We start from the raw sequence: 13,653 nt of genomic DNA, 5'->3' as shown, positions 1-13,653 counted from the left end.
ATGAAAATGTCAGAGATTTTATCTTCCGAAGGATAATAAATTGGCTTGAGGACATCTTTGGTAATGAGAGATCTAATATGATGATACTTGGTGTCCACATGATTTTTCTTTGAATGCAAAACTGAGTTCTTGGCAAGCTTGATCGCTGACTCGCTGTCAATTAATAATGACATAGCTTCTTCTTGAGAAATGCCCAAGTCTTGCAAATTTCTGCACAACAAAACAATTTCACATGTTGCTTCCCATGTTGAAATGTACTTTGCTTATGTTGTAGAAGTGGCCATTGTAGCTTGTTTCTTACAACTCCAAGACACTGCTGCGGACCCCATGTTCATTAAATAGCCTGATGTTGATTCTTGATCATCAATACTTTCAGCCTATGTTGCCAGGAAACGTGGGTTCGGGGACGGGAACGGGGATGGGGACGGGGACGGGGACGACATTTTTGGAAACAGGGTGCGTGGGTTCGTCGGGTAATATAATAATATTAAATTTTAATAATTAAATTTTATAAATTATAAATTTATAATTAATAATATATATGAAATTTGAATTTGTATATTTTTTCAACTTTAAACAAGAAAACTTTAATGATAATCATTTAAACATGCACATCATTGAACATTCAACATTGACATTGAAATTTCAAAATTTATCACCAAAAAACTGTTCATTGTTTACATATTAACATGAATCATGATATGGGACAGATTTTGTCACACACAGCTGACTAAGATACACTAGCCAAGTTTCCTACAAACTCAGGAGTACGCTAAAAAATCCTAAAGTATTCTGAGTTCTCAAAGACTCAACATTTTAAACTTTATTTTATTGGGCTGCCTTGTGTGTTTGGTTGGACAACAGTGAAATATCTGCTGCCAGCAGCCATAATTTATACTTTAATGTAGCCACAAGCCTTAAAAAAAACCACAGAATTTATACGTTAATGTAATGATTCAATTTTTCAAAAATTAAAATATATATACTATGAATTGTTTTACTTTTTCCTGAACAAATTCTGAACCATTTAATTGGATTTTGTTGATCCATGGTGAAATTACATTGCAAGGGAAAGCAACACCATTGTTAGAGGGTAGATAATGAACTAGCTTGAATGTTGTGTAGATGATTGAGTTGAAATACATTCTCACTGAACGGTTTATATTGTAAAGAATAGCACAGAGCTATATTCAGTGTATGAATGCATTTATGTAATGCCATTCATTAATGCAAAAAATGATGAAGATTTTCTGCGCTTTATTAATCTAATTGCAACTATTTCAGGTTAAAAGAACTGAAACGTATACTTCTCATATTATAGTATATAGTATAAAAAATTAAAAATTTAACAAGTTTGGGTTGAGTAGAGGTAAGTTTGTGGCATTGTCATCTTTGTTTAGGGCTTCGGTTGGGTATAGGAGTCTGCATAGGGAGGCTGAGGTCTCTTCCTTAGTGAACAACGAGCTGTTTTGTGTAAACAGTGGCATGAATCAAGCCCTATAGCTCAGCGTTTGACAACAACAAGGAGGAGGGACTATGCCGCAGCTGTAGGAGGCAAATTGAGTGTATAAAAGTGGACTGACAGTTGTGGCTCATGTTGCAGACAGTCCGAAACAGCAAGAAATTGTGATATTCATTCTGGCAAGCCTTTAAAAGAACCCAAAGAACCCAACTCGAAGAACCCGAAGAACCCAAGAATCCAAGAACCCATTAAAGGAAAAGAACCCAAATTTTTTTTTGAAGAACCCGGCTCTTCATGGAAGAACCCGGTTCTTCTAGGTTCTTCTGGGAAGAACCCGTACCTGAATCCAGTACTTGGGTGCGGGAACCCGGGACGGGTTCGAGAACCCCACCCCTGGGTGCGGGAACCCGTGCAACATAGCTTCCAGCAAAGTCGACATCTAAAAATCCACCAAGTACAAAGTTTTTAGTCTTTGTGTAAAGAAGACCAAAATCTTTTGTTCCTTGGATATATCGAAGAACTTTTTTGGCTGCATTCTAGTGGCTCTCTCGTGGTTCTTGCATAAAATTTGAAAGAATACTGACTGCATAAGAAAGATCAGGGTGAGTGTTTGTCAAATAAATCAGGTTGCCAATCAACTGTTTGTAAGTAGTGTTTTCCACCTTTCCCCCCCTTCAAATTTTGAAAGTTTCAAGTTTTGCTCCATGGGGGTAAGAACGAGCTTGCAATCCTACATTCCAAATCCCCATTTTTATTCATTTTTCATGAAAATATTAGGTTTTTTAAAGTGTTTTTGACCTATTTTTCCTCAGAACTGCATAATGCATTTACCTTTCTTGTGCAGCGACAGGTGACAGATTGTTGACAATGATACTCGAGTCTAATTTAAGGTCTTTTCTTGGCTCGTAAAACTCAAATGAAAAGATGGCCGAATATTTTTCCCTTTTGACTCGTTAAAGAGAATAAAATGGGGGATCTACTTTTAGCTCTTTTCCAACGTTTTAGACATGGCAAGATTACCGAGCTCTTGTCATTTTGAACTCGTTAAAGGATGCGAAACACCATTTACCCAGTATATGTTACCCCCTTTTTGTGTTGGGATAAACTATTTACGAAAAAGGTAATCCTTGACTGAAATGGTCAAGTGTTTCTCTTAAGTATTGTTTTCTACCTTTTTGAGCTCGAGAGACACATATGTACGAAAAGGGACCATGTGGATTTTTCTTTTCTGTGTCTTTTCAAACTCTCTAAACATGAAAAAGATACCGAGTTACACCTTTGTTGGACTTGTTAAAGCATTAAACAACATCAAATTCGTCACCATGACGAACGTGAGCTTCTCCTTCCTAGCGCTCATTCAACTTACTAGGTCAGATTCGTCAGAAGGATGAACTTACAGTGCAAGCACATGTTATCCCCTTCAAGCTTGTGATAAAAAATAATTGGGGTACCTACCAGAAATGGTGGGGGAAAATTGGAAATCCTATCATTCATGTTAGAAGCTCACTCTTGAACATGACACTCTCTATTTCATGTCGGATTGGGATATCCTCACTTCATCATTGACTTTCATAGGTTTGGTCATTTACTTGACCTTCCATTTGATCTCTGCCATGTCATCACGACCACCGATCCCATGGATCCGAAAACTGCAATAGTCTGGAATTGTGTCGCTGATATGTTCAAGAGTTAGTCCCTCTACAGTTTCACTTACTCTTGATTCTCTGTACCATTTGAAATCATTTTCATCCCTTTGTCTCGTGTCAATGATGTGGGATACATCATGGCCCTCCTTCGACGCAGTCATTTCCTATCGACTTCAGCTCATTATCCAGGAAGTTGACTGAGAGACTCCCTTCCAGTACCTTAGAGCTTGCATGCCCTAATGGAAATTTCTTCACACTCGATGACAAGTTCACGTCATTGGCTTTCGATCAGGTGATTTCATGGGTGTTCAAAATCAGTTCCTTTATTCACATTCCGTGAACTATGCTTCCAGTACCTTGAGAGCCATTGTCATTATCGATGGCTTCTCTCGTGCTTGTTAATAGTTTTCATCATTGACCGGTAATCAAGCGATTTTATAGCATGTTTAACTTCAATATATCTATTCACATGTTAGAATTTGTACTTTAATTGGGTCGTGTTGGAGCGCAAGACTCTGGGCTCAGATTACAAACATCCAGGTTGCAAGGCCAAGTGACATGATCATGCTAATATAGATGTCTTTTTCAGATGGATGGTTGCGACCATACCATGAGTTGTTATATGTGATTCTTCGCATTGTTGGATGGCTGTGACCATACCTTGGTTTCATTATGATTCTCTCTATTAGATGGCTGTGCCCATGCCTTGGATCCATTTATATGATCATTCTCTTGATGGCTGCGTCCATACCACGATTCATGTATCATTTTTCAGAGTTTTAAGTGATGTATATGTATCTATACTTGCTTGTAGGTTCTCATAGACTCTGATTCCCCGCACGCACTTGTAAATAATTTCACTCCTCACTCTAATTCGGCCTTCATGCTTTAGGGGCATTTGTTACACAATATTTTGTCACTGTCCCTATACTCCCCGTCCATGATCCTGGAGGGCCTCTACAGTGAACCCCACATGCTTTCCTCTCATGAAGAAACTCCCATTATGTCCCTCTTCATGAGCAGAATAATTCCCTTTTGCATCATTTCCTAAAAATCTCCAGTTTACCCCAATTTACAACACCGATGCTAATGACCCATGTCCTCCTCACGCCAATATGCAAGGATTAAAACTGTCACCAGCACTGATTGGATAGACTAAGCCCTTTCTCATTCGTGTCAATCCTCTTTTGGAAAGTTTTTTAAATATGGGGCCGAAGCTTCCAACTCTAGAATATTTGGAAGAAAAGTCTGGTAAATCGTTACATCGGATGGAGCCGAGGAGGTTAGTTTGGTCTCCTTAGCCCTATTAGGATGGAACAAACTTAAGAGATAAGGCCTTCTCCCATGAAGAGAGAAACCATCTCCTATCCATCCAAGCTATATAAACCTCTCTTTTTCCCAAGCAAAAGTTAGTTTTAGTTTGGAGTTAGAATAATCAACAAGACATCTATAGTTTGAAGTTTTCTAGTGTGTGCTTGAGGGAGAATAGTGTGCTTTGGTGTGATTTGAAACTAGAGGGAAAGAGGCCTTAAAACCTCTATTGTTGGGGCTGTCCATAAAGTAGTAGAGGTGTGGGAACCCGGATACGTTGGAGGAGACCAATAACGTCAAGGCACTGGTTGTAATCTCTTTCTGATTTATATAAATGCAACTATTGATTGATTTCCTACATGAAGTGTCATTTTACGTCTTAGTGGCTTAATGTTCCTTGACCTATTAAGTAGGTTGAATACAATATTGTATCCTATTACATTTGTTGTTTGTTATTGTTTTCTCATTTCAGGTGTTCGAAGGAAGGAAACAAAAGATAGTTGGAGCGAGGAAGCAGGATCATCAACAAGAAAAATAACGTTCTAAGAGGTAGGCCCTCTTAATTGATTCTAGCTTAAGGAGATCTTCCATAGATTGTTTGTTTGTGACTAGACCTACTCTCTCGAACTAGAGGAATTGTTTGTGTCCACACTTAAAATTTACCTGAACTACAAATCTTCCTTCTGGCGATCTAGGCATCCCATATTTTCTCCCCCATATTTATTTACATAGATCTGTTCCTCCTTGTATCCATATCCACCATAAATTAGCCCCCATTACCTGGTTTAGGATATATGAATCATTACCTGGTTTAGGATATATGGATCTCAAAATCCCAGCCCCCCTACTTTGTTTGGTTTAATTATCCAATTACAAGAGAGTAATGCCCATTTTTTAACAGTTTGTAGCCCTTGCCATAGGAATTTCTTAAAGATATTGATCATTCCATTACATACTATTTTAGGAACTGCTAGGCTTGGGAGCTGGTAGATCGGGATTTATTGTAGCATTGATTTTAGCAGAATGACACTACTTGCCATGTTTAAAGTCCCGAATGTCCAGTTCTAAAGGCATCCTTGAATATTTGCCAGAAGTGCTTTCCAATTTTCCATTCTAATCAGGTTTATACTTAGCGGAATCCCTAGGTATTTCTATGGGAAGGTTCCGATATGAAAGCCCATTGTTCTTGCCAGGAATGCTTGTGATTAGGTTGTTGTATTGAAGAAAAAGATATCCGACTTCTCTTTGTTGATCTGCGTTCCTGAGGCATTTGTGAAGTCTTGCAAGGTGTCTAGTAAGGCCATTGAGTTTTGCTTACCCGAACATCATGATGTCGTCAACAAACTATTGATGAATTAATGGAAAATCATTTCCCCACATTAGCAGACCTTTGAACTATCCTGCTTGTGCCTTTGCTTTTACATATCCTCCTAGCCCTTCAGCTGCTAATATGAATAAGAAGGGGGACATCAAGTCTCCTTGTATTAGTCGCCTTGTTGCATTGAATTCCTCTCTCGAAGCTCCATTCAAGAGAATTGAGAACACAGGCGTTGATATCATAGAGTAGATCCAATTTATCCATTACGAATCAAAGCCAAAGGCTTTTGGGATTCCTTGGAGATAGGTAAAACTTCATCAGTCGTATGCTTTCGATAGATCTAGTTTTATCATCATTCCATTAGCTTTGATATTCTTAAGTGAATGGATTGCCTCTTAAGTCGTTACTATCCCATCCATAATTTGCCTTCATTTTACAAAACAGGTATGTTCCTATGAGATTAGACCTAGGATGATCAGTTTGAGGCGATTGACCATTATTGTTGACAAAATTTTATATATTACATTGCATAAAGCTATAGGTCTAAACCCCTGGGGCTCTTCCGAGTGATCAGATTTTGGTATAAGAGCTAGGAAGGTTGAGTTCAGGGCCACTTGCATCCTTTTAGTTTGTCTGGACTCCTCCACCACTTCTAGGATATCTTCTCCTAAAATCAGCGATGTTGCCTGGAAAAATTCTGTTGTGAAGTCGTTCGGTCCCAATGCTTTATTCTTTGCTAATCCTTTGATCACCTCTTCCACCTCTCCCATGGTTATTTCCCTCATTAGTGCTAGGTTCTGATCCCTATTGACCAGATGAGGGATATGCCTAGTAATCTTATTTATATCCTCCGTCCTTTCTAAATTTGGTTTTGTCATTATATTTTGGAAATGTTGGACCAATAAGTTATCCATCTCTTCCTTCTGAATTAGGCGATTTCCTTCCAAGTCTACTATCTTTTCTTGTAACAATTCGTGGTCTTTATGTATATTTCCAAATTCTTCCTTATTCCATTTTCTTATTTTTCCTTTGATTTCTTTGAGGCGTAGTTTGAATGCATGCATTTTGTTTCTCCCTTGTTCCTTACTTGAGCTCCACCATTCCTTCAATTTTCCTAGGAAGGTCGGATCACACAGCCAGAATGCTTCAAACTTGAATGGTCTTTGGTTTGTCCTTGTTCAAGTCCACTTCTAATATAATCGACCAATGGTCAGATCCCATGCAGAGCAGGATTGACGCTTCATAATATACGTCTCTGCTTATTAATTTTTCAGTGGCCAAGAATCTATCTAACCGGGACATAATTTTTCGATTTCCACCTCTTCGGTTATTCCATGTGAAAGTTCCATTGGTTGTCGAAATGTCTACTAGATGGAGCTCTTCTTGTAGATCCCTAAATTGTTCCATTTCAGGTTCTTCTCTTCTTATCCCACCTTTTTTCTTTCCTTATACATTGTATAAATTTTTCTTTCTCTGCAAGAATATGCAGCCCATATACTACTGAGATTATGATCCATTCTTTAGTACCTATATTCCAGAAGCAACCTGTGAGGATTCTCTGCATTCCTATCCAATAGTCTACCTTTACCTATGTCAGGTTCCATATGATTGCAATGCCCCCTTACACTTCCTTTCACATCCAATGCTACTGCTTCATATCTTGGTTTCATTTTTCATAGAATATCTTCTAGTTTTTCTCTTGTTATCTTTGTTTCCTCAAGAAGAATTAATTGAGGCTCTTCCTTTCTCAATTGATCATGTATATATCTTTGTTTTCCCCGGCTGTTAAGGCCATTTATGTTCCATGATAGTGCTATCATTGGGTAACTTTGTTGAGTTGTTGGAATACTGCTGATAGTGGTACAACCCTTCTAGTGTTTACTAACATCTCTCCCATTATTTGGATTGACTCCTGTAGTTTTATCCTCCCTATTTTCTTCCCTCCTTTACTTATGTTTTGTTGTTCCTGTAAATTTTCTTGTTGCATGTCCAATTTCTCTGGTATCTCAACTTATCTTTGTCCTTGGTTGGCTTTGTATTGCTGAAAGGTTTCCTTATACAGTTTCTTTTGATCCTCTAGGATGAATATTTCATCCAAATGTCTCCATTCATTTAGCAGATTTTTTATAAATTCCTCTTCCATACTTAACTCCTCCCCCCTACTTGTATCTACTTCCATTATAGTGAGATCAGTTCCTACCTGCTCTTCCTTTTCTATAAGATCTATTTGGGATTTCCTCTTTGGGGTTGCTTTTTATTTGCTTGGGCTACTTTCTTTTTCTTTTTCCTAATAATCCATAACTTCTATTTCATTTTCTATTGCTTCTTCTTCTTGCAATACCTTATATCTATTTTCACTGATTTGTTGTTTTTCATTATTGTTTACTAGGTTTTGATGTCCTTTCGGGTTCTTCCCCTTATGCTTGACCTCTTGGAATCCATCACTCACTTCCTGTGGGGGCTTCATTTCATTCTCTTTTAAATCCTAGACCCATTCTTGGTTCGGCATGCATTCTTTAAATAAGTGTCCATATTCATGGCATTGTTGGCATTAGAATGGGATATGCTCATAGTCTACGGTCTAGTGCCAGATTTCTTCATGATATTCTAGTTCTATTGCTTCAAGGATAGGCTCTGATATATATTCATATACACATATTCTACCATATGAGGTATAGTGGCCCCTTTTTGTGGTTTCTTCTATTTTGACAAATCTTTCTATTGAATTCCCAATTCCTTCCAGTATTTCTGGATCCCAGAAATCCATTGGGAGAATGAATAGTCTTACCCATACAGGGGCTGCCAGGAATTTCTCTTTATCCAAGCTATAGCATTCTTCCCAATATCTCATAAAAAATCCTACATTATAATGAAAATATGGACCGTTTTAAAAAACTCTTTCCTTATCTCGCAAGTTTGAGAAGATTATCGTGAAGAAGCCTCTAGCTCCCAACTTGAGTTCTACATGGCCTTTTTGTTTCCATTTTTGTTGGATCCATCTTGTCAGGTCCTCCGTTGGCCAGATCCCTATGAATTTGCAAATCATCGTGTGGTCCTTCATGTAGCAGTGGTATCTTTCCAATTCATTCATCGATATTACGAACCTGGGTTTCTTTGTTGCACATGGCGGGCACTACCCTCTACTTCTTGCCTGCCATCTCGCTTCAAGGACTGGGCCATTATTCATGCATGCTGCTTATTGGGATTTTGGATGACTGCTGGTTTTCCCACTTGAATCTCCAGCCATTACATTCCAAGAGGGGATCTCTTCCCCCCGTCTACCGCTTGCATATTTCTTCCTACCACTGTCTTTCTGTCGTTCAGCCACTCCACCTGTATTGTCAAGGTTTGTGCAGGTTTTCAAACCCTAGGGTTCGCTAAGCTTTTTCATAGCACTTAATGCTTCCTTCTTATTAATATATGTGTCAATGTTTATTATTAAAATGATTCCCAATTATTATCTCACGTCCTGTGAAGGCATGGAGAATTTTTGTGAAGGGTCGTAAAAGTCATTCCATACCAACTTTATTGTTGGGAAAATTATTTGTTGAGAGGCGTATAGATTTATCAAGGGTTATTGACTCTCGAAGGCCCAATTCTTAATTATTTTATAAAGCCCAATAGTTATTTGAGCATGGAGTAAAGTTTTTGGAAATTATTTCTAAGGCGGATTGATAGGGGTTGAATTTTTTCAGCGATCAACCAATTTAGCACTGAGAGGGCCAATTATTCATTTGCAGGTGTTTTCATTTTCAAGTTGAAGTTGTTTTTGGAAAATCCAATTATTCATTGACCTCCATTTGTTGGGCGAGTGACAACGATCCATTTTTAAAGATTATCTGAAAGTAAGAGCACAAATTTCTCTCTAGAAGCTGAGTTTGTTCATCATTCTGAGCGCGGGGGTTTGTTTTCCCAATTCGAAACCAAGGGTCGGTTAGTTGAGGAATCAGAAGTGATATAACTAAAAGGTTCGAGATGTCCCTCTCTTCCTGGTGGCAGAGTTCTCCCTCTAGGTAGTGTGAGAATTAATTATTTGAGGGTCAATATTATGTGTTGTGTTTCCCATCTTGTGAGTGCCAAAATTATTGTCTTATAATAGAGCTGTATCATTCACGTTTGATATTTCTCAACAAAACTTAGGAGGCCGAGATCACTATTTCTGACCAAGAGCATTTTTTAATCAATGTATTCTCTGAAGAGTCCACGTGGGATGGATTTTCTACTTCCATAAGCAACCAAAGTCAACCAACATAGTGATCCTCTGTTCCAATTGTTAAGGGCATGGTTTAAGATCAAGCTGAGTCACGTGTTCTTTGGAACTGGGTTTATGGCAGAGTTGCAGTACGATCGGAAAGCTCGACGGTGATGTTTTGGATGAAGTCGATTTTTTAGGATGATGTGAAAAATAGAGTTAATCACAGGTCCATTACTTCTCTAGATTCATGATTCCTCAATAAAAATCGAGTTAATTGCACGTGCTTGAAAAAAAAGATTGAGGTTGTATAATAGTTATACTGAAGTGGGAACAATTACATGGAAGTGTATTGTTAATCATTTGTTGCATACACAACTAAAGAACATCTTGCGACCAAGTTCCTTTTATAGTCTCAGTTGTGTATCTCAGTTATATCAATGTTGTGGATTTTTTGTCAAATATTTGAGTTATTCCTAGTGATCAAATACATTTTGAGTATTGCATGGTAATCAAGATTCTTGGAATCACCCTTTCTCTACACAGTTTTCTAGCCAGGTTTTGTAATTAAGGTTAGTGCTTACTTGAGTTGTATACAACTATCCATTGTATGGAGTGAAATGGTTGTCAACTATCATGAGGGTTTTTCATGAGGACAGAGCATGTGAGAAATTGATGGTTATTGAATTGAGGGTATAGTATTGAGAGGAGAGAGTATGTCTTGATACATTTATGTTACTTTGTTCTAGTGTTTCTAAGTCATTTTAATGAGCAAAGAGGGTTGAATAATTATTGTCCATTTTTTAGAGTATTGTTGCTAGAACTGAGTGTGTCCTATCACAAAAAGGTTGAATGCTTGATTGTTGAAGCTATTATACCATGTATGCTACTAGTAAAAGGTGAAAAATATACGTATTGAGTTAGCCATTCATATTATTGAGTACTTTTGTTATGTTACCAATTAGTCATATAAAAAAAAAATCTTGATATACTTAACATCATTAAAATAAAACATGGATGAAACCTTCAAAAACTCACTTAATAAACTATCAACAACAATGAACATATCCCTTTCCAAGGGGATATTTACTATGATACAACAAGAGCAGCCATAGAAAGACGATGAAATGGGACACAAACTACTTGCACTTGGGATAGATTTGAGATTCATGGAGGTTATAGTAAAATTCCTTCCGAAGTTTGAAGAAATTGCTTCACAAATTTCTATGGTGGATCAATCAGATGGGAAGAGCTTGATTTGGGCTCTAAAACCAGCCATGCTTGCCTTAATACAACCCAAGTACTTGGAGCACCCCTATGTAGGGGTCGAAATTTTAGTTGTTTCTTGTCTCAGTAGTATCATGATGTTGACCGCACCTACCCCCCTACAATGATGACATTGTGAGGGGATTCTTCAGGTTGATAGTGGAGACCTTTTAGGATTTGGATTAGAGTGAGCGCCCTACCTTTGGGAAGAGGATACAGATTCTATAAGTCATGGCCTTGATTAGATATTATGACCTCATGTTTGAGATAGAATGTGATGACTTGATCCTACAAATGTTCCAATGTTTCTTCAGCATTAGGAAACACCATCCTAACACGGTCATAACACACATGAAATCCATTTTGTCCTCATGTATGGGGGACCGTGATGCCACTTGCAAGAGGTTTCAGTCTAGGTTGTTGGCCATTTGGATGGAGGAATGGTTGGTTTCACCTGCTTCTTAGGAACTAGTTGAAAGGTTAGTTGAGTAGAACACTAGGTTGCTCAAGAGACAATTAACCCAGGAGGAGTTGCAGAGGATTGGTGGTGACCAATCATGCAACAAGAATGAGATGAGGAGGAAGGGTCTTTACTTCATTTGCAAGGAACCTTCGAGACCTTACCACTCATGCTTGAGTGACACTAAGGAAATGGTAGAGATAGATTAGGAGGAGGGTCCTTCTAACTTTCCGAATGAGGATTCTTCTTTTCTAGTTGAGTCCATGGGTTCTTACGAGGATACCTTTGTGGAGCATGAGCAGTCATGTGAATTTATTAGCAACAATCCAAATATCCATCCACATGAGATGGAGTATGTTGAGTAGTAGATTGTCCAAGGAGCAAGCTTGTTAGATGAGCAACTAGTGATTCAACGTTGAGAGTGCATAGAGGAGTGTGGGTTAGATGCGGAGGATGATATTCCTAGCGGGTGTGACATGCCATTTTTGGAGGGTCGCTAGTGGCTCATGCTAAGCCAATGTCAGGGGAGGATGAGTAGCAGTCCTTTGGGCTAGCCATCGCGAGGAGTGGACAGATGTACAAATATCCAATAGGGTGGTATTATTTGCAGAAACTTGTCGCCAGGAGGTGTTGGAGATTAACAAGTTAGTTTTGCATGAGGCTAGTAGACGAGAGCAGAGTGGAGTTTCTGATCAGAGAAGAGAGGAGATTTTGGAGATGGTGGTGCATCCATATTTGGGTCTACCCACTGACAAGGTGTAGGTAGATGCAGTGGCAGCTAGCGAAGCTGCAGTATTTCCAGAAATAATTCCTCTCCAGGATTACATAGATAGGGCATGTAGCATGGTTTTCTCACATATAGGGAGAGAGGCAAGGATTCCTAGACATATCTGATTAAATCATTGGGCAGAGCTACATGAGTTGATCTTGGCATCTCAATAGACTCGTACCATATCTAGGTGCACGTGCATCTTATCCTTCCCAAAAGATATTGGCAGGAGATCATGACTTGGTATCATGTTGGTGGCATGATATCCTTAGTCTAGAGCATAGTGCAGTAGGTCCATGGAGCATTGATACCTGTTCTGGGTGGCATTGGAATCCAAGAGGATTTGTTGATGATAGTCGAAGGTTGGTCTGGGATCCAGGCATTGAGAGGTTTGTTCATGGTTGATTGACATAGAGGCATAGCATCACCCAGTGGTTTGTATAGGACCCGAGCATTGGGTCTTAGCTGCATTGGGCCACCAGATTAGTCCACAAGTTCAGATTGCTTAAAGGAAATCAATCTTAGGGTGGGAGTATTTTTGATGTTCCTTTTTCTGGTGTTCCTTATAGCATGGTTAAGGTGGAATTTTAGGGTTGGAGGCAGACAGGTCACAGGTCAGGTTTATGTCATCAGCAGGCCTAGGGGTTTTTGGATATATTTTATGGGGTCTGGAGGAGTTCACTTGCCATAATTGATCATCAGAATTAGTTCTCCATAGCTCGCTTCATGTTCCATTGCATTCTAATAATTCTTGTAAAACGAGGTTATTATTTTGTATAACTCAATTAATTACACTTAAGGTGGCATTATGAAAGGAATACTTGACAAAATACCTTAGTGTAATAGCTCATTGGAACCGTGACAAAAAGATCTACAAGATGGGATATCTAGAGGTGATTTTCAGTGGCCTAAGGAGATATGGTGGCCAATTTACCATTTTCCCTCATTAAAAATATATTTTAATTAAAATAAAAAGTGGGAAATGTGCTCAATAATGAAAATGATAATAAAATAGGAACTTCTAGAGGGGTTCATTAGATCTATAAAAAGAGGAGGAGGAGGCCATTAGAGGACATCTTGGATTTTATCTTCTTTTTGTATGAGAGGTTTGAGAACCTGGTTCTCTACTTCATGTGTAGCCCCAGAACGGAAACCCTCGGGTCATTCAGTGAGATTGGGTGGGTGCCCATCTCCCCTTGGTGAATTCATCTAGAATTCACAAGAGAGCT

The sequence above is a fragment of the Pinus tabuliformis genome, chromosome 5_2 (genome assembly GCF_031772625.1).
Source record: "Pinus tabuliformis cultivar Carrire ecotype Pingquan chromosome 5_2, CPIR1, whole genome shotgun sequence".
In the NCBI taxonomy this organism is placed as follows: domain Eukaryota; kingdom Viridiplantae; phylum Streptophyta; class Pinopsida; order Pinales; family Pinaceae; genus Pinus; species Pinus tabuliformis.
The sequence above is the reverse complement of the archived record's forward strand: the minus strand, read 5'-3'. Positions refer to the sequence as shown.